This window comes from Amphiura filiformis, chromosome 4 (assembly GCF_039555335.1).
Source record: "Amphiura filiformis chromosome 4, Afil_fr2py, whole genome shotgun sequence".
Taxonomy (NCBI): Eukaryota; Metazoa; Echinodermata; class Ophiuroidea; order Amphilepidida; family Amphiuridae; genus Amphiura; species Amphiura filiformis.
In genome coordinates this window covers 56,015,103-56,037,573 of record NC_092631.1, presented here as the reverse complement: position 1 = coordinate 56,037,573, position 22,471 = coordinate 56,015,103, and the positions used below count along the sequence as shown (strand labels likewise).

The 22,471-nt window shown below is 35.3% G+C and overlaps 1 protein-coding gene across 1 annotated transcript in view; it reads right to left on the bottom strand.

Moving 5' to 3' along the window:
- Nucleotides 1-22,471, bottom strand: part of LOC140149880 (uncharacterized) — a 328,927-nt gene that overhangs the window by 77,047 nt on the left and 229,409 nt on the right. The window lies entirely within an intron of this gene.

Sequence of the window (22,471 nt, the reverse complement as noted above, 5' to 3'; positions counted from 1 at the left end):
ACTGAGGAAAACGGTCGTGGGCAGCATACAAATAGGTCAAAACTGAGTAGTTTTCAACGGGTAACCTCCTTAATACTTTTTTTGCTATGCTTTGGTGGGGCGGCAGGAGAGGCATTGTATAGGGCGGCAAAATCCTAGAACGGCCCTGATGTAGGTGGGATGAAAAGCCGACAATCAATTGAAAATTTTGACCTTTCGTATTGAAGATATGGATTTTTTCCCCAAAACACCAAAAAAATTAGGTCTTTTGGGAAAAAGGCAAAATTTTCAATTGATCGTCGGCTTTTCCTCCCAGCTACATACACTTTAAGAAAATATCATTAGATTTATAATATTTACTTGAGGACTGTTATATATCAATATGTGAAAAATATCAAATTTTAATAATTTGTCATAAAATTTGTATTATATCGTGAATTTCAACAAATAAAAATTATTTGATATCAGAAAGACATTCTTCGTATTCATAATGTAATTGATATGTCTGATGTGCTCTCATGTCCCACAAAAATACTGTCGAAAACGCTCAAAACGCTCATTCCAGATCCCTTAATTTTCATTGGGGATTTTTTGAAATCATCGTTCGTCGAACGATATTCAGGTGACCTCGAGCCTTTCATATAAATCAATATTATCTCGCTATCAGTTGCGTGGTATTTAATCCGGTTCAACTCGGCATGTCATCATATTTTATTCGTTGCCGTATATATTTTGAGCGTCACAAAAAGTATTCGCCGAATATTCGCCTTGAATATGCACTATGAACCGACCCTTAACATATTGCAAGGCGTTAAGTCACTAGTGCGATGTGGAGCCAGTTCAATGGAATACTATTTTAGTGTATTCAATATCGATCCTTTGCGCAGAGATCTACAGAGCACAGCGATAGCGATTGTTTTTTAGCCAATGAGATATAGGACTCCTTTTCTTGCGTTTGCAAAGTGAGTTACCTTATAGGTGAAATACCAATCGCCTGTCACTCATCAACAAAGTATAAATTCAGCTTATTTTGTGAAGTGGCACCTGATGGTTTGATTACAATTCCATGTGATTAAAAATATAAAAATAATAATTTACCTGCTGTTGGATGCTGTGCAGAGCTGATAAGAAAACCTCATTTCCGAATTAATTCGCTTTTCGATCAAATCTGCCAATAAAGCTTAAAATACTTTTTCATCTATTTTTTCCGATAATCTTGATGGAAATTTCTACTCAGCAGTAGCTAATAAACAAAACAAAATCTATACCTAAAAGGGGGTCATTTGGAAATATTAAACTTCAGAAAAGAGAAAGGCCTACTGACAGGCAAATAATGTCACTTTTTATTTTCTGATTATTTGTCGATATGTTCTTATTCATGCGCAATGGCATATGGGCATGTACCTCAATTGATTTGAAAATTTAGTTATAAAGAGAGAATATCCTTAATGCAGACCTAATGGAGTTGACATCAGTGGCGGCGCTACAGGGGGGGGGGCAAGGGTGCATTTGCCCCCCCATACTTTTTTTCTTGCCCCCCCACTTTTGAGGCAAAAACCCCAAAATCACGTAAATTTCCACTTTTTGTGGCAATTTTGCGCACAAATTTGCCAATTTTGCCCCCCTGAAAATCACTTTGCCCCGAAAAAAAATTCCTGGCGCCGCCACTGGTTGACATACAGATGAGGAGATGAAGCGATAGACTGTGCTCCTTCACCATGAAGAAGAACACGGCAGTTGGTATACAGACTAACATCTGATCTGGTCACAAGAGGGCCAAATTACTACTGGCTAATCAGCCCCACTTACCGGGGATAATGTGTGTTATACTATAGCTAGTTATAGCTATATCTGATTGTGACAACATGGAAACGTGTTTTATATTTGAAATTATAGCAAGCAAGTCTTTCAATTCCTATATTTCTCCTGAAGTAGAGCCCAAAATTAATGGAAAATGACTATCTTAGTGAACATAATAATCCCTCATTTAAATCTTGAAGTGTAGTTATTTTGCATGCACGGCTAGTAAAATTTCATTTATTAAGTCAGGCACCATGTTTATGTTTTTCACTGGAAACCCATGTCAGTATAAAAGGTAGCCTTTTTAATCATTTCAAACCAATTAAATAATATTATTTATTAATGGCTATTTACAACATCTCATGTATATTAGTAGATTTTTGGGCATAAACCAAGAAAGTTTCTTGTTATTTAAGTTTCACAATTTTGAAAATGTTCTCCATTTTAACACACGTTTGCAAATATGACTCCATCTTAGATGTGGGTACACTATTGAAATGTATTTTTGGTCTATTTTTTCACCATTAGGCCAAGAAAAAAAATTGTTTGCTTGCCCTCAAATGAATTTTACAAATTGGGTCGGTCTTTCTTTTTTCTTTTTTTTAATTACTAGCAAACTCTACTGTTTGTATTAATTAAGGCTCAAAATATACAAAATCAGACAATTCTGGTGTTAAAATGAATCAACTAACATTACAAAACAACTAAAATGTTGAACACAAGCTCTAAAATACATTTGTTTTACATCTTCAGAATGCAAAAATTTGAAAAGAAAAAAAAAAAACATTTTCAGGAATTTCCAAAAATAGGGTCAGTATTCTTTTGTATAGTAAATAGAAATTTAGTTTCTTCTGATTTCCAGCATTAGGGTCGGTCAGTTGAGGGCAAGCAAACATCTTTTTTTTTGGTCATGTTAGTGAATAAAAAGTTTGATCACTTTTGAATAAAGTAAATAGGGTGCTACCATACTTGGAACGTTTGCATGTGAAATCAATGGGATTTTGTTTTTGGAAAACCATTGAAAAGTGATGTTCTGTTTTCATTATTGCCAAGCTTGGATGATCTGAGGACACTTATACCAGCCACAGTGTCAACATAGTTCTGCCCTTGTAAGTGTAGTATATGGTGCAGCATGTGGAAGCATGAAGCAGAGACAAGCATAAAGGTGATTTGTCAGTTTAGCCCATGTACAGGAAGCCAATGTGGACATGTGGTGCTGTCATAACACTATCAAGTGCACACTGAATTGCAATAGCAAATGTAAGGTGTGCCATATGGGGCATTTGGCATCGCTTACAAATTGAATTTATTTGTGATAATGAATTCTTTTGGACAAGTTTCTGTGTATTTTCAGTGATTTTTTTATATATCTTGAGAAGTGAAAAATATAAAACATGCGTTGGAAAAAGTGGTGGGGCTTAGCCCTTTCAGCCCTGTTTAGCAAACCGCCACTGATTACACCACTCTGTAGGTTATATTTGTTGACCAGCATTTCTATTATCTTGTGAAAATCCACTTATATTATTAATACCAGTCTGGATGCCACAGTTAATATTACTAGAAGATAAGCAACAACAGCAATTAACGTCTTTTCAGAGCATCACACATTCCATGGCGATATTTTTGACAGCAACAGACATACAGGATCGGATTGATACAAGAGTTCAGCAGTAGAAAAAAGTACCCTATGGTAAAAGCTGTTATGCGCTGATTTCCATTTAAAAAGTCAATGTTAGTCATGGCATCAAGCATTTCATCTAATAATGTAAATCGATGTGGCAATTGACAAAGAAAAAATAGTGTGTTGTTGAGAACCAATGTACGAGTAACTTGATTCTGAACTGACTGCATTTGTTCACTATTGTTTGTAAGTTTTCGCTTGATCAAATCATTAATAATATTAACAGAAATAAAGCTGTTAATCAGGAAACAAACTAAAAATGAACAAACTGAGATAACTTGCGGAAATACAATATGTGTTTCACAAAATGCAACATGAACAGGTAGGTGTGAAAATGCTTCTTCTGAAGGCCAAATGAAGCAGGTTGGACGAAGTTCATATCCAGATGAATGTACCACACTAAGTGCTGAACCAATCACCCATACTGCAACTATCATTTTAAACGTTCGCTTTTCTCCCTTCATCAGGCGGTGTTTAATTGGTTTGCAAATTGCCAGGTATCTTTCCACAGAAATCAGTGTCACAAAACCCAATGACACAAAGTAGGGGATAAATGTAGATATCCAAAGAACATAACAATCTATATTTGAACTATAATAATAATCATGCTGAACATCTGAGGTCCAATAATCCAATTCTCCCCATATCAACAAAAATGCTATGAAGAAAATATCTGCGATGGCTAGGTTGCTCATGAAAGCAGTCAAGCTACTTTTCATTTCTGGAATTGTCAAGACAGATATCAAGAAGGTAACATTTCCAAATATGCCAAAAGCACAAACAATAGGCACTACAAACAATAACATGTAGTGACTTCCATCTTTAATGGAGAAAATCAATTCCATTGCTAAAGCTAGATCAGTTACATTGATGATATTATCGGCCCCAAAACAAATATTGGTATTTTGAACAGCATCCATGATGAAATTACTATAAACTCATATATAACAATATTATTTCTTGTGCAATCAAAAAAGTAAGTTGCGATATTGGCATTTCAAAAGTTGGAATATTATTGATTTGACAAAAGTGGTCACTTCACAAGCTTGTTACCTTCATTTCAGTCCATATATAGTACACAGTTCAGTTCTCCAGTTAAAAATGCACCGATACTGACTTCAATCTCCAATTTCTTTACCAAATATGTAACTCCCGGGATGTAACAAGATAAAAATTCCCTTTAAAAGGGAAGGCCAGCCTCAATGCAGAAGAGGTCTTGTAAATAGTTTGGGTCACCGTGAAAGGCATTTTTTAGGATCACGCTTACATCCATGTTACATGACAGTTCACCAAACCATCAATGGTGAGAACATGCACACTGAAACACCAAAAAACATTAACTCCTATAACTCCTGTCAACTCTTTAATTCATTACTCCAAATTGTTCTGTATTTTTGTCTTTACTGCTTTTTACCCATGCTTATTATTAAAATCAAGAAATACACTGCAGTTGTTAGTTAATTAAGCTATGTTAACTCAACTTACATGCACATTTTATTTTAAAATAATTTTATATTATTTCGCAATGTATATAGTTTACTATAAAGTAGATAGTGGCAAGCACATGATATTAAGGAATTATCTATCCTATCCTGTGTCGTTTTATGGATAAAAATGACTCAAAATGCTATTGATGAAATAGTTGCTATCATGAACATCAGTTTTGCCTTTTCAACGGGAAAAATCCGATGCAAAATAAAGTTTTTAGGGCCTAACTATAATATGGGCATAATTTATGCATGTAGGCCTATAGTATTGAACAATGTACCCATTTGACATGCACTTATAGATAAATAAATTGTCTTACTTTATTAATTTAATAACTTCTATGTTATAAATAAAATGACACATAACATAAGTGAAGCTACTTTCTATCTTTTTATTTGATTCATAAACTTACAGTCAAAACACACAAGAGTGAAGATTGCAGTGAGTAATCAGTCCTTTATAAATGTTCTTGCCACCATCTATCATATAGTAAACTATACATTGCAATTAATATCAAATTATTTTAAAATAAAAAATGTACATGTAAGGTGAGTTTATATTATGTTATATGGCGAATTTAAGGAGTATTTCGTGATCCTAGCATCCTCTTTTTGTGACATTTTTCAGTAGATATCCACAAAAAAAGCTTATTCTAAAAAAATTCAGTTGATGCCGATTTTGCCTTTACGAGTTATGCATGGTTATGTGTATGTGTTGCAATTTTGTTCTGGTATACCAGAACTAAATTCAAATTTCACGATTACTTTGCTAACTAATTAATCTGCAAGAAATATTTTGTACATAAACATTATGTAGCCAGAGGTTTCCAGTGATATAAAAATCTCAACTTTTTTTGAGAAAAGTTAGGGGATGATGCTGTGGATCACGAAATGCCCTTTTAAATAAAACCTGCAGTCAGTGCAGTGTAGTATTTGTGACGTGGTATATCGAAAAGCAGACACTTTTGGGCAGGATCGTAAATGGAGAAATAGCCAAAAATCTACCCGGGGTGATTTTTTCACGATTTGGGTTTATGATGTTATTAATGTTTAAAATATTGTCTGACCGGAATATAACTGGTATGTTGTATTTTTGAGACATTTTTCAAGGTAATTCCTACTCTCAACATTGTCAATAATATTTTTAAAGGCAGCTTATCTATTATTAATATTAAAGGCCCATTCAGTGATTTGCTCATCCGGACGATCGTAAAAATCATCAAAATTTTGGTACCGTACCTTTGTTATTACATAGATGTGCTAAGTCTGCGAATGGTTCAGCCAAAAGCCGTGTAGGCCTATTTAAGACAAAATAAGACATTTTACACGAATCTGTATTTTTAGATACTGACACTGCCAGTATCTAAAATTAGCTACAAGTATTTGAATGGCGGGGCTTGAACTTCGTCAGTACTGCTGTTTTCTTCATTTTTGCCAAATTTGGCATTTCAAAAATACCAAATGACAATTTGAATGACTTAGGCCTATCCTTCTCTTTTAAGCAATTTATAAACAATTTTAATTTTTTTACTCTTGCACTGAGATCACTGAATGGGTCTTTAAGAAATGTGGCGTATCATGTCAAAAAAACAGACATCTTTTGGACAGCTTATAAATTTGGAGGCTTTCACATAAAGAGCTATTTTGCTCCACAGCGCCGTTTTCCGCAATACAATCGGACATTCCTAAGCGAAGAAATTGAGTTCGTAAGTTATGGTATTAAAAATTGGAAATTGAAATATCGTGGGTAAAAAGCTGAAAAGACAAATAAAACCAGAACAGAACAATTTAGAGAACAATAATGAATTAATAATAATGAACAATAATGAATTAAAGAGTTGACAGGAGATTAGGAGTTAATGTTTTCTGCAGTTTCAGTGTACATCTTCTCACCGTTGATGGTTTGGTGGACTGTCATGTAACATGGATGTAGTAAGTCGTGATCCTAAAAATGCCTTTCACATTGACCAAAACTAATTACAAGACCTCTTCTACATTGAGGCTGGCTTTCCCTTTTAAAGGAATTTTATTACCAATATTTTCTTTTTTACCTCTTTTCTTTCTCTCCTTTTTCTTTCCTATTTTTTTCATCTCACTCTTTCTTTTCCTCCTCTTTTTCTCTCTCTGTCTCCAAGTTTGGAGACAGTGGACTCGAAACCCTCAAGCCCCCCGGCACGCACCTAGCTGACTTTCGGAAAATGTTAAGGTGCCAGGATTTTTTCTGGGGGGGCATTGAGGGGCAATGTGAATTTCAGGGGAAAAATCAACAAATTTTGGGCCAAATTACCGCAATAAGGTGAAATTTTCGTAATTAGGGTTTTTTACTGGGGAAACAGGGGCAAAGAGTTCTGACGGGGGCATGAGGGGGCAAATGAATGGGCAAATAGGGGATATTTCCAAAAGTACAATTACAACATAAATAATATAAATTTGCGTTTGGTTTCTGTGGGGAAGAAGAGATATTCAATAAAATTCTTCATTTTATATTTATTCACAATTCTACTTCCATAAACCGTTTTAGCAGGGATCACATTTTTAAGTTGTAGTATTATTGACCTTCAGTTTGGTTGTAACATTTATAATTGGTCATCACTCATCAGTTCACAGTATCTACCAATTGTGTGTTGCCATTCACAGCAGGGGTGTCTTCCCAGGCACTAGAGAGGGCGGGGTTTGATTTTAGAATGACCAAATTTGGTATGGTTACATCATTTGTCAAATCTGACTTTGGATGGTCACTGATTATGAAGTGATGCTCACAGCAGGGGGTTTTATGTGGAAGTTGAAGGACTCTCGGCTTTGCCTCAATACTAGTATAGTTTTAAACTTCTCAAGCCGAGAGTCATTCTTGAAGGACTAGGAAAAACTTACCTCGGACAAAAACTTGCCTCGAACATCAATTGTTTAAAACCAACCATCAATTCGACGACGTCCAATAACAACAATGCTTACTATAAATTCTTCCCTAACACGTGTAATATTAAAATCTAAACCAAAATAAACAAAAACACCTTCCTTACATAAAACATCGTCATTCAACTTTATGATTGTTCCCTAATACGTCACAATCGCCATAGCTTCATCGTGCAAGGCTTTCACGTCATCATGGTCATTGGTGATATGCTGTATAACATGGACGATATCCTTACATTTAGGCATAAACGTATAATATTTAAGCCATAAATAATTCAAATATAACTTTGGAAATACTCACTCGTTTTGTTCGTTGAAACGGCAAAACATACTTACTTTTCCTAACAAATCAATTAAAATATTTAAAAAAAATTTAACCACAAAAAGTAAAAAAAAAAATCATTCCAATACCACTAAAATATAATCTCTTGAGTAAACTGACCCCAAACCTGAAACAGATCCAGCCCCGAATGGGCTGGCGAAAAGCAGAATACCAATGAATATATTTTTCCCAGATCTGAACAGATTGCAGAGCACTGAGTCACTAATCACATGATCACTACTGACCAATAGTGTGACATGATCATGAAGGAAGTGGGTTAAATTGCAACCTACTTTTGATGAAAGCTATGATACTCATCTCTTGCAAATCCACAATGAACACAAATATTCCACAACGAACAAATGACATACACTTTCTGTAGACCTAATGGAGTTCGCATAGTTAGAGCCGGGGAGATGAAGCGAAATTGATTTTAGACTATATATAAGAATTAAGAATTACATGTGTAAGAGACAGCTATAAAGTGCTCAAAACCTATAAATGGTAGAGCTATTTTAAATATAAACACAGATTTTATAACATTTCACTACACAGTGTTTCATACAATAACGATCATCAGGTGAATGAATGAATGAATGAATGAAAACATGGTGACCTTTCCTAATCGAAACTCCATAACTTAGCAACAAAATATAATGCGCACCCGCAACACATGTGGTGTCGCGAAACGTACCTAGCACAAAATTAACAGCTGGTGCAGAAATAGGATATGGAGAAAGGATATGGATAGGCCTAAACATTATATTTTCTTAACTCGGCTCGCTGGTTTACTGCTATGATGACATTTGCTAGTTTTGCATCAATTCAGTTCTTTTGTTTAGCGAGATTCTGGGGTTATTCAAACTTTAGACTTTAAGATTGCCATTTTTTCTTCTAAACAAAGGTAGCTGATTTTCTCATTCTGGTATTGGATTTATGGATTATATCCCATGTGATTAAGTCCCCAAACATATTTGGATAGCTCCGTCTCCTTCTAAAAGACTTGGTATGGTTGTTATACCTTTCTTCAAACGTACCACCTGCCAGTGTTGGAGTACTCAGACTCGAGTCCGGACTCAAGTCATTTTTTCAAGGACTTGGACGCTAAAAACTCAGATTCGGACCCTAAGGACTCGGCTCCGAGTCCTTTTCGAGTCCCGCAAAATTGGGTCTTTGTAGGTCTTTTATTTTCGTTCATTTTAATCATTTACAACCCGAATTTGGTTTTGCTGTGGAACCGAATTCAGCAGTCAGGCGCTTGCAAAAATAGCAGGTTTTCAATTGATGCATTGCCATCACAACCAAAATGGGACCTAATTAAATCGATTCATCAGTTCTTTTACCTGCTGATGTGTGCATGTGGGACATTCTGTATACTACTATATATGATGGTTGTTACAATGGCAAGGAGCTGTAAGTTCAACGTAATCAACACCATATGCGATTTGGCTCGAATGTGCACCCATTTAATGCTCACAGGTGCTTTTACATGCCCTATGAAATGGTAATGTCATCCAAAGTGTTATGTGTGCAATTCTGTTCATGTAGAAATTAGCACATGTTTGGGCGAAATAGACACCCACGTGGCCGTGGATTTGCCGGCTTGGGTCACATCGATTGGCGTTGAAATTTGAAAGATATTGTCATTTTAGTATTGCTTGAAACATTACAGTGAAATGCAAAGGAAGTTCAATTATATTCTGGAGTTTATCTGCTTAACCAATGACCCTTATTTAGAAATTTACACCAAATCTTTGTGTGCATTTTGAACAAATTTAACAAACAATTTCGTACTTTTTTGTCCAGAAAGTCACGGTCAATGACACCCACTTTTTAGCATTCCAACACATAATGACCCCCATTTTCTTGGGGCCCCCACTGAATCATATCAATTTGTAAGCGCTCTTTAGCAAAGTCATAGTTCACTGAATTTACAAGTTTCAACCGTATGACAAAACGGGCAAAATCTGTAACTTTTTGCACAAGATTTGCAATTTAAAGAGAATTGGCCATTGCTCATTCTAATATAAGTGTGCTCTTTCATTTAATGACATAAAATTTGAAACATATTGTAAGGAACACTTGAGGTTTTGACTTTTAAAACCTACATTTTGGTCAAAAAATAGGTAGTCATGATTTTCAACAGATTTACCGGCCACATTCGCCTTGCTATAACATTAAATTGTGTTATCTGTTTACCTAATGTAAGAAAGTGATTTAGAGGGAAATGTTAGCTTTCTTTCGATGAAAAAAAAATCTGATTGGATGAAAGGAACACTTGAGGTTTGGACAAAAACCAATCACAGATGTCTATTTTCCACTAGATCTCACACAACTCTTATGATGCTAATTTGCTATGCACTCAACCGGTGGTATAACACACTGCGTGGAGACTAGACTCACTGTGCTAGAAATATCTGTGTACCTGGGTGTATTGACATTCATGACGGTATTGTTAGAATCAAACACTTTTGCTACTTAATTAGTGTAATTAATTAAAATCATCAGTGGAAGTCGCCATGTTGCGATACTTGGGCTGTAGTATTATACAGTATATATAGTATTACACTCACATTGGGCGGGGGCTTAGGTCGTGTGATAAGCGATATTGGCAACACGGAAATCAGCGCAAAACGGACCAAGAAAATTGAAAACAATGTACACACATATGCAACCATGACTGTTTCAAAATAGCCCGGCAAAGTCATGCAGGTACCTCCGAGGTCATGCATTGAATTGGTTTGAATGAGGAATACTACGGGAACCAGCTCGTTTTGTTAGAAGTCACACATGTGTGAAGTGGATAACCTCCATAGGAAAAACTAGCATTGCCCACTCGGCTGTATCAACACTTGGGCTTTAGTGACGTTAAAAAATGATGGAAAATGTCCATCCCCGATACCGGGAAATTTAAAGATATTTAAATTTTATTTCTTTATAACAGAGAGGTTTTTTGTACTTTAAACGAACCAGGTATGTCTATTAATAACATTCATAAACAATGATATTAGGGCAAAACATAACATGACTGACTGATCCCTTTAATATATTGGTGAAGCCTGGGGCTTGAATTTGATACATAAGGACTCGGACTTGGACATTGAGGACTCAGACTCGGACATCAGAAATTGGCAGGGACTCAGACTCGAACACCAAGGACTCAGAATCGAACATTGAGGACTCAACTACACCACTGCCACCTACTAAACCAATGTACTGCTTTGATTCATTGTCTGATTTTACTGTTGCTTTGTAAACTTTAGCTTGAGATAAGCATATTCCACTGAGAGGGCAGCATCCTTTTTTCTACAATTACACTCCTTTTCGGGTGGATTACTGGCGTTTAATCTGATTTGCGCAATTTGTGTATTTGAGGGGTCGTTTAGAACATTCCCAAACTTTAATGTTAGAGTGAACATGATGATGCAATAGATTTTTTTCCACATAAAAATATGGCCATGAATGCAGTTCAGATTGAAAATCTTGTTTATCTTATAAGACCTATTTTTTTCACTGATGTGGGCCTATGCATTTTAAAATTCTAGATATTTCATAACATGATGCCACATTGAAAGTTGACAATCTACTTCTACCATGCTTCTACTTACTTTAAAGACAAGTATGGACACATGCAGTATATATGATGAATGAAGATGATTTATTTGTACTATGATTTCATTTAATATAACTATTATATTACTACTTCATACCTGATGAAGAACATAAGAACATATTGTAAAGACCATTAATATACATGCACTTGTACATAGGGAGACAAGTTTATCTCTTATTTTCGATTTTAAATTGTTTTGATCGTTAACCTTTAGAACATTTCACATGTATGCTATTTGTATCAATACCTTCACGGACTGTATTTATATTGGATAGTAATTGAAATGAAACTGCGAAACAGTAGAACAATTTGTCGGTCAGCATGGATATTGAATAAAATTGAATCCTATCACATCTCACCCTTTTTTGAAATACTGGTTACCCACGGCTTAAAATATATGTACTAAAATAAAGTTTTCTAACGTGAAACGATAAGAAAACAAATTTGACCCCACGCGGAAGCAATTCCGGTTCATACCGATCGGGTCTGTGTGTTCCCGGCCGGGTGTTGCCATAGCAGCGTGACAGCATCGTGTGTTGACCATGAGAGCTGCCCTCTCGTCTGCGCTGGTCACTGTCGTGGTGTTTTGTCTTCATTACATTATTGGTTTCCAGAATGGATAGACACAAAATTTTAATTAAGCTTACCATAATTAGTTTATTTAAATGGAAAAAAACAGTCTAATGAAGGAAGCTACAATAAGGCATTTAATTTATGCCGTGGACATGATTGCTGAAAAATCATCGGCGCAATGCAACGTCATCAGATTCAGAGCAAGCCAAGTTGCACACGGCAGAATTAATATCAAAAAATACGGCTGCCGTACCAAACAATTATGCAAACGAAAGCCATACAGCAGTTGAACAGGCGCCGACTTGTTAAAATGAATTCCAACCAATTCCATTTCAACGAAAGCCTATGGAAGTTGGTGATGCATAATACATTGTGTGCATAATTCGTCCGATAAAGAATTTGTTTACAAACCAGACCAAAATGACGTCCATGGTTTCTAGATGTTGTTGTATCGCCACAGCTTAAATGCCGGGTGAGAGATTTGCTAATATCATTTCAAATATATCCAAGAAATATAAGTCATCATGCATTTAATTTCATCAATAAATTCATAATTGTGCCGGAATTTATGATTAAAAGCCATCAGAATTATTGATTCCTTTCAATTTCAAGAAGTCAATAGACATAAACATGTTGAATTGGTAAATATACCCATTGATAAAGTACTTCATTAATTATTCATGAGTTTGTGGGTTTTTTCCCGGAAGACAGAAAGATGGTCTCAGGTTTCATTTAATGTTCAAAACTTTACAAAACATGCATACGAACATTTTAACAAAATAATAATATTATGGCACTATGTTATTGTTAACCCTAGCAAAATGATGTATTAAATTCAGTGAATTGCCCATAATTAAGAAGTTTATAATAAGTTTATGAATCATAATTTAGTTAAGATTATCTCCGCCAGTTGCGAATGCAAAAACTGAATTCATATATTTATATCTCATTGATAAAAAAGGTCCAAATGTTTATTAAATTAGAGGAGCTTAAATAAAGCTCTCGCTTCAAAATATCAAACAATGTGGTTTTTATGAACAATATCACTGATATATAAAACAAAATTTTGAGTGGTAGTAAAATAATGGATTGAAATTATATTCTGGAAGGTCGAACGTTACATAGCAACGTTTAGTAAGAAAGTGGAAATACGCTTGAAATTGGGACAGAAAATTATCAGGCCTGATAGCATTTTAAATATATCATTGGGTTAGACTACTGAAAAAATACAGTATTAACCAAGTTTTCTTATATGTTTTCTACTCATAATTTACATTCAATTTGCAATAAATAATTCCGCCCGGATGTAAATAACACGCAAAATCTTTAAACTGTCGACATCCAAATCGGGATCAAAACAGTAAAATATCAATGACGTATCGCTGGAGGAAAAATGTGTTTACTAGGTCACTACAGAGGTCAAAATTCTTGCCACGTCATGTCAATAACCGCATGGGCGATTGGTCGGATGTCATGAGTGATGTACGAAGTCATGAATATTGTCAAGGTTAAACAACAAATAAAGATAAACAAACAAGAGTGTTCATTGTCTTGCCGACGAACTCTGAGGGAAAGAAAATGTTTGAATGATGTTAATAAATAATATGCCTGCCGGTGGAATTTGCAGAACGGTATAAAAAACGAGCAGTCATGCACAGGTATCGTACGGTGCGGCGAGGCTAGCTCATAATATCGGGGGTTAAAGTAATAATTAAAATTTATATGAGCTTCATCATCTTCGATCTATCATCTTGTGAATTGTGATTGCGTTCATCAAGTTCACGATCGAATTTTCTCATTCATTGAGTTGGACTACCCTTTTACTAGAATCGTTATTGGAAATACTTTTAATAAATAGAGTTCTACCTCTTCCAAAAATTATAATAAAATAAAATAAAATAATTAAAAAAAAAACAAAAACAAAAAAAAAAAAAAAAAATTATAATAATGGGAGATCTTGGGTAGGTTTGTTTTAGGTTGGGATCAGTAGAGTCATATCATTCATAGTTGCATACGCTGGAAGTAGGGAGAATTGATGCGAGCGTCCATGCCTTTGGTTGGTGGTTGGCGTGAATAATTTACCTTTTACCAGCTGTTCCACTTGAATAATTTGATATTTTATATTCAAAATTCCATGTGGCAAAAACTCCAACATTTCAAAAGACACCTGACGTCATACGTCATTTTAATAAGAATGCTGTCCTAGCAAACTAGCAGAAGGTAGTTCATTTTAAATTAATATTGTCTAGCTAGATTAGATTGTGTTAGCTGATTCGCTAATGGTTAAAAAATATACCTTTATATTGTGGTGGAAACTTTTATATTTGGTTGATAATTGTATATTTTGGTTGATACTTTATAATTTGGTTACATAGAAAAATCAGGCGATGAGAGATTAGAGCAAAAAAAAAAAAAAAAAAAAAAAAAAAAAAAAACTTGCAATATCCAAATTAATAGTTCATGAAATTGGTGAAGAATAATGGAAAAAATAAAATAAAACAACTCCCAACAACAAAATAAGGATACATCGAAAAAAGAAGTTTAACACAGTATCAGTGGTACTATGGGGCAAGCAGCGAAAAATAATTGTGGTCAGGCAATAGGTTAATAATGCCAATATCATTAATAAGCAGACACCGAAATTCTCTGCCCAGTCATAGGTCGATGTATTATGTGCAAGGTATGATGTGACAACGTACAGGCTGAGTCAAAAAGAAGTAAACTCATGTTTGAGGAGATGTAACTCGAGATCTGCAAGGAATCTGCTAAAAATAAAAATACCACTGGAAAGAGCAAATTCTACACGTCTAAATAAAAACAGGAATTGTTGCAAGTGCTCACAGCAAACTAAAGTTATACTCATTTGAATACAACCACCCATTTTTGTAGCTGCACACGGCTGATTGATTTTCATCTATTTCAAAGCTTTTCAATTTCGACGAATCAGCAAACTGCAAACAGGATTTATTGTTGAAAAGACAACATTTGCTTTTAATTAATATTCAACAAAGTCCATGACGGTACTATAGTTTGCAGGGATACCAATTCAAGTCTTTACGAACGATCCGGCAGAAGCTTGATTGCGGAATGTTGGGAAAAGGATTGAGGTGATCTTTGGTCTTGCTGTGACGCATGTCTAACTCTAGCAATGTTCACTTGTGATCTAGCAGTTCGTGGTCGTCTGCCTGATGCTTCCGACTGTCTGTTTCTTAGTGTCCCATACACATTGAGCTTGTTCACATTCTTATATACTGCTCCCTTACATGAAACCCGGTTAGCTGTAGGAAATTGGAGACGAAAGACGCTGAACTTCAGTGGGACTCTTAATTTCATGATACTTCGTCGACAGAAACGTGCGCTCCCGTGCGGTAAATTGTGGTGCCATGTTGTCATTTGGCCCGTTTGATTATAATGTAGTGCAATGAGGTAAAATTCACATTGAAAAGAGCCCTTTAACATGTAGGAATTATTGATCGAAACCACACCTGCCACAGAACTTTATTTGCATTTGAATATCGCGCCTTACCAATCAGCATAATAGGTAGGCCCCTACTTGGGAAGTGAAACCGTGTGTAGCTACAAAAATGGGTGGTTGTATTCAAATGAGTATAACTTGAGTTTGCTGTGAGCAATTGCAACAATTCTTTTTTTTATTTTGACGTGTAGAATTTGCTCTTTCCAGTGGTATTTTCATTTTTAGCAGATTCCTTACAGGTCTCGAGTTACAGCCCCTCAAACATGAGTTTACTTCTTTTTGACTCAGCCTGTATGGCGTGCAAATCGTTTTGGGTTTTGAGAGCTGGAGAATCTTTAAGGTTATTAATTATTTTAAACTGTTGTGATTTGGTAGTTTACAGCATCTTACGAATGGTAGTGAGCTTTGTCAAAAACTGCATTGCTCAATTCATAGCGAGTGTGTAGAAGAATTAAAATATCACAGATATACTTTGATAGGTGTTGGGGTTCTTTAGTTACGTTGTAAAGAGGGCTGAAACAACAACACCTTTGTATAACGTACATAACTCATTAACAACAATAAATTAAGCAAGTTTGCAATGTATACGATTTGTAGAATGAACTTTTGCAAAACATCAAGGTGTTAATTTTCAATAACATATTGATCTAGATAATGAAAATCGAATTTTAGGTTGCTTCGACCAACAATACCTCGCTCTACCCTTAAGGCGTGCAATTAGGTCACACAAACACAAATTTTATAGCAATTGATGTTGAAATCTCGGGGTCAAGCATGTTAATTACAACTGTATAAATTATTCCATTCAATGGAGCAATAGGCTTACATCACGTCAGTTACCATGGTTACAATGTTAAAAGAAGTAAAATTGGGTTCTCTGCTACCTCTTTAGCACCCCTTAGCAAGTGATGTTGTTGAAATTCCAGGGTCAAGCAGGTTAATTACAGGTTTTTATATGAGTTCAGTGCAATGAAGGAAGTTGATTGGTAGAAATTATGAGGTAGGCCTACCAAGGGTCAAGGGTTCGAATCACAGGTCCGGCTCTTTGTGTCCTTGAGCAAGACACTTCACTCTACTTGCTCATCTACTCTAGGTTCCAGAGTAGTACAGCTTGTCTGTATGCAGTGCGACAATACTCATACATATGAGGGAGGCACTTATAAGGAAGAAGAAGAAGAACTTAAGAAATTACCATTAGGTATCTATTTGTAGTAGGTCTGAGTAGGTCACTAGGACATGGAATTCTGATTGTTAAAAACCCATGGGGTCCGACGGACATATAATTAATAATTATGATGTTCCAGGTAATCTCTGAGAATGGCGTCCTTGGCAGTTTTGGTAGTGTACAGCATTTTGCGAATGGTAGTGAGCTTTGGCAAAAATTGCATTGGTTGCTCATTTCATAGCGAGCTCGTTGAAGAATCTATATTCACAGATATATATTTTGTAGGTCTGTGGTTCTTGAGTTATATGTTAAAAGGGCTGAAACAACACTTTTGTAAACGTAGATAATCCATTTAGCAGCAATAAATTAAGAAAAAATTAAAAAATTGTAGAAGGAACCTTTGCAAAAGATCAAAGTGTTATTTTTCTATAATATATTGATTTTGATAATGGAAATCGTTTAATCGTTTGTACAGACAGCAAAAGTACCTTTCACACTCCAGGTGTGCTAATTAAGAACTATATACTTGCCCTACTGTTTCCTTTTCATTTTGTTCTACTTGTTACAGAAAAGATGAGCATGTGGGTAATATGGGTGCGACAGAGTATCTCGTGGAATTGTTTACTGAGCAGACGATATGTGATTCAGAGGTTGAGGACAAGACTAAATGAAGTGTAGTCACGATGTTGGGCCACCCTGACCACAATTACCATATACATGAACAATGAAATTCGTCAGAGTTAAGACAGCCCAAATATTGGGAAATTACCATATCCATAAAACGAGTGGTATAACTTTTAATGAGAATAGATAAGTGACAAGACATTTGTTTGACCATATTCTACAAAGTAAACTGAATGAAGTGTTTATGCAGATGGAGTTTATATTTTGCAAAATTCACACAAAGGCCTGGTCAACTGAGCAGAACTTTATAAAGATAAATGCCTGGTCAAATGGTGAAATGGACAGACCTGTGATGAAAATTAGTCAGAGTTGAGTTTGCTTTTCTTCAGAAGCATGATTGTTTCATATGCATTATTAAAAAGTATTTCAAATTATGCGACGCTTTGGTCAGCTATGTCTTATGTTACGTAGCGGGATGGAAGGAACCAGCACCAGGTTGGCATGGGATAGCTAGACAGGGGTCAAGTACTATGTCCTCAGTTTTCTTGTTCATCAAAATCTAAAAATTTAAATGTGTTCAAGTTTTATGTTGAGGTTGCGCAGCCGGCTAGTTATCACGTTGATTCTGCATTCCCCCTTTGACATCCTACATGTTTATGTACAAATGTTCACAATTCTCAGAATTTCACTTCAATAACCAGCTAAATTCAATACATTACCCTTCAGGTGCACTGAGAAGCATGCCAAAAACGTATTAATCAGCATTCAGCTCTGATTTATGTGTGGGGGCGGAGGGGCGGGGGGTTTTGGCAAGTTTCTCAGTCATTCCATTCCTAATAAACTTGTGTGGAGATGTTTGTTTTCTTTTATCTTGCATCTTCCACTTATATGCACCTGTATATCTATATTTCATATTAATATCAGTTAATACTGTATGCACTAATTATATAATGAAAAACTGATAGAGTGGAAAGTTTCGCCATTATAAAAATCCCTTTGTCGGGTTATTTGTGGGCTCCACGTTCCTCAGTAATGCTTACTGTAGAATAGAAATTGGGTTGAGCTGCTTTGCTCTTATTCTGGAGTTCCCCTTTGAATTTGCGATTGGGATTCATTTCCTCAGTTGGTTTACTGTCGAACAAAATTGGGTTGAGTATTTTTACTTTTATCTTGGAATCCCATCCTTTTGATTCTTCCCTTTTTGAACTTGCTTGATTTGGGATTCATGATTCCTCAGTTGGTTTACTGTCGTACAGAAATTGGGTTGAGTATTTTTACTTTTATCTTGGAATCCCATCCTTTCTGATTTCATTCCAGGGTTGTGTACAAACCCTTTGCTTGTAATGATATAATGGCTGAAATCTTTGTTTATGAAAATTAAATTATTGTCTATCCTGATGGCCAATAAGTATTACCAAAATTTGCTGTTGCCTTGTGTATCATTGTCTCCGTCTGGGGTTAATAAAGTTTTCTAACGTGAAACGATAAGAAAACAAATTTGACCCCACGCTGAAGCAATTCCGGTTCATAACGATAGGGTCTGTGTGTTCCCGGCCGGGTGTTGCCATAGCAGCGTGACAGCATCGCGTGTGTTGACCAATGAGAGCTGCCCTCTCGCTCTGCGCTGGTCACTGTCGTGGTGTTTTGTCTTCATTACATTATTGGTTTCCAGAATGGATAGACACAAAATTTTAATTCCCACCCACCTCTCCCAATTTTAGGGGAGCCTATGTGTTTGTCAAATATGTTAATGCAAGCACATAACGTTATTTCAAGCAAATCATAAGTTGTTTTTAAAAAAAGGCAGGTACTGCTTTCCTTACATAATTAAGGAAAACAAATTAAATAGTTGCACGATTATAAAGCATGCTTTAGGCATGCTATTGGAGCACAAATAATTATATGGGTAAAGAAAATTTTTTATGGGATTTGGATTCTTCAGTCGGGTATTCACTGTAGAACAGAAATTGGGTTGAGTATTTTTACTTTTATCTTGGAATTCCATGAGGATTTGTATTAATTTTCCCCAGGATTGCTTTGGGATTCAGATTCCTCAGTAGTGTTACTGTAGAACAGATATTGGGTTGAGCATTTTGCTTTCATCTTGGAATCTCAAATATCTTTGTTGATATAAAATAGCAAATAAATGATAAGCTCCCGACATGCGCGGGCAAAATTCATTATAATGCTAATTTTTATATATAATAGCAGCATAAAATTTAACTGCAGCTTATTGCATTATTACAACATCTGTTATCAAAAAAAAATTCTAACATAGAAAGGAGTCCTCACAGAAGACAGACTTATCGATCAAGAGTTAAACATGTCACGTTTAATTACATATAATACTTAGAGGACAAGCTATAAACATGTATTATACAAGGAGATGTTTGTTTTCTTTTATCTTGCATCTTCCACTTATATGCACCTGTATATCTATATTTCATATTAATATCAGTTAATACTGTATGCACTAATTATATAATGAAAAACTGATAGAGTGGAAAGTTTCGCCATTATAAAAATCCCTTTGTCGGGTTATTTGTGGGCTCCACGTTCCTCAGTAATGCTTACTGTAGAATAGAAATTGGGTTGAGCTGCTTTGCTCTTATTCTGGAGTTCCCCTTTGAATTTGCGATTGGGATTCATTTCCTCAGTTGGTTTACTGTCGAACAAAATTGGGTTGAGTATTTTTACTTTTATCTTGGAATCCCATCCTTTTGATTCTTCCCTTTTTGAACTTGCTTGATTTGGGATTCATGATTCCTCAGTTGGTTTACTGTCGTACAGAAATTGGGTTGAGTATTTTACTTTTATCTTGGAATCCCATCCTTTCTGATTTCATTCCAGGGTTGTGTACAAACCCTTTGCTTGTAATGATATAATGGCTGAAATCTTTGTTTATGAAAATTAAATTATTGTCTATCCTGATGGCCAATAAGTATTACCAAAATTTGCTGTTGCCTTGTGTATCATTGTCTCCGTCTGGGGTTAATTAGTCAGCTACCTTCAACTATATTTATAAATACACATGTGACCCATGGGCACTCATGACCAGCAAGCATGACCAAGGAACTCTTTAGATAAATATCATCAAATTTCAGCATTAAAGGAAATCTGTACCATAAACTAATCAATGGCTATATAGTTGCAGTAATAATAAAAACAACAAACAGTAAAAGTCCCAAGGAGAAATTCTTAATTCCTTACGACAATCAGCGATCAGTTTGTAATCCATGGTGGCGGCCATATTGATACCCGATGTATTTTATTACGCTGTAACGGTACCCGATTTTGAAACCAGCAAAATCCGTGCCACCAGCTCGTCCCTCGTGAACTTTGGTGACACGAAAGCTTAATACTACCAAAGTTCAGATTCAACATTCGCTCAAAAGAAAACGCGACAATTTTTACCCATAAAACTACAGAAGAACATAAAAAAATGTATTTTAAGTAATATTTATGATCAACAATGTCTTTTGAGAACGAAAAGTAAAAACAGCACTAAAAACCAAAATTTGCTGTGGGGTCGCGAATGCCATAGCAAACTACGCCGCCAGGGTCTGTGTGAAAGGTTACACTATACCGCTTGTGGCAGAAAGGATTCGCAAGCAGCTATCATGGCGGCTTCCATGAATCGCAGAAACGAAGGATTAAAAGTGCTTTTTCTTTGTTAGGAATATTCCGAAATTCATATTTAGGGGTATATAACTATATTAGCCATTGATTAGTTTATGGTACAGATTTCCTTTAAGGCCTAAAAAAATTGTTTGATTGCAAAATTATTACACATGGGGGCTTCAGAATTTACAATATGTTATAAAAAATAACATTTCGAAAGTATCTGCAGACGGAAAAAATAAATTTATAGACGGAAACGTTTTAAACATTTGTGTGCAATGTTCTATAACAACTCCCATTTATAACAAAACTTTTGTTGGAAATAGTTTTTGTCAACCGTTAAATATCTGGCTTTTTGAAAATAATACATTGGGCTATTCCATTTAAAATCCACACTACCCCTGTGGAAGATTTTGGAAATATCTGCCACATGGGGGAGTATGTTTTTTCGAATGTAATTGGTCAGGGTTAATCATTTTGAAACCCATACTCCCCCTGTATTATGGCTTTACCTATATCTTCCACAACTGGAGTGAGTATTTCAAATGGAAGTTACACTATTTGTCTATTCTAATCAAAACTCTTACTCCCTCTGTGGAATACTTCAGCTAAATCTTCTACAGGGTTAGTGTGGATTTTAAATGGAATAGCCCATAATGTGTTTACTGGGAGCATACTCTGTTGTTAATACAGACATTGAAATCTGCAATACAAACAAGTCAGAAATGGCATTATTGATGCCAGCCCATTTATATTGTGTTTTTTGTAGCTATATCTGATTGTGACAACATGGAAACGTGTTTTATATTTGAAATGATAGCAAGCTTAGTCTTTCAATTCCTATATTCCTCCTGAAGTAGAGCCCAAAATTAATGGAAACTGACTATCTGAGTGAACATAATAATACTCATTTAAATCTTGAAGTGTAGTTATTTTGCATGCACGGCTAGTAAAATTTCATTTATTAAGTCAGGCACCATGTTTATGTTTTTCACTGGAAACCCATGTCAGTATAAAAGGTAGCCTTTTAAATCATTTCAAACCAACTAAATAATATTATTTATTACTGGCTATTTACAACATCTCATGTATATTAGTAGATATTTGGGCATAAACCAAGAAAGTTTCTTGTTATTTAAGTTTCACAATTTTGAAACTGTTCTCCATTTTAACACACATTTGCAAATATGACTCCATCTTAGATGTGGGTACACTATT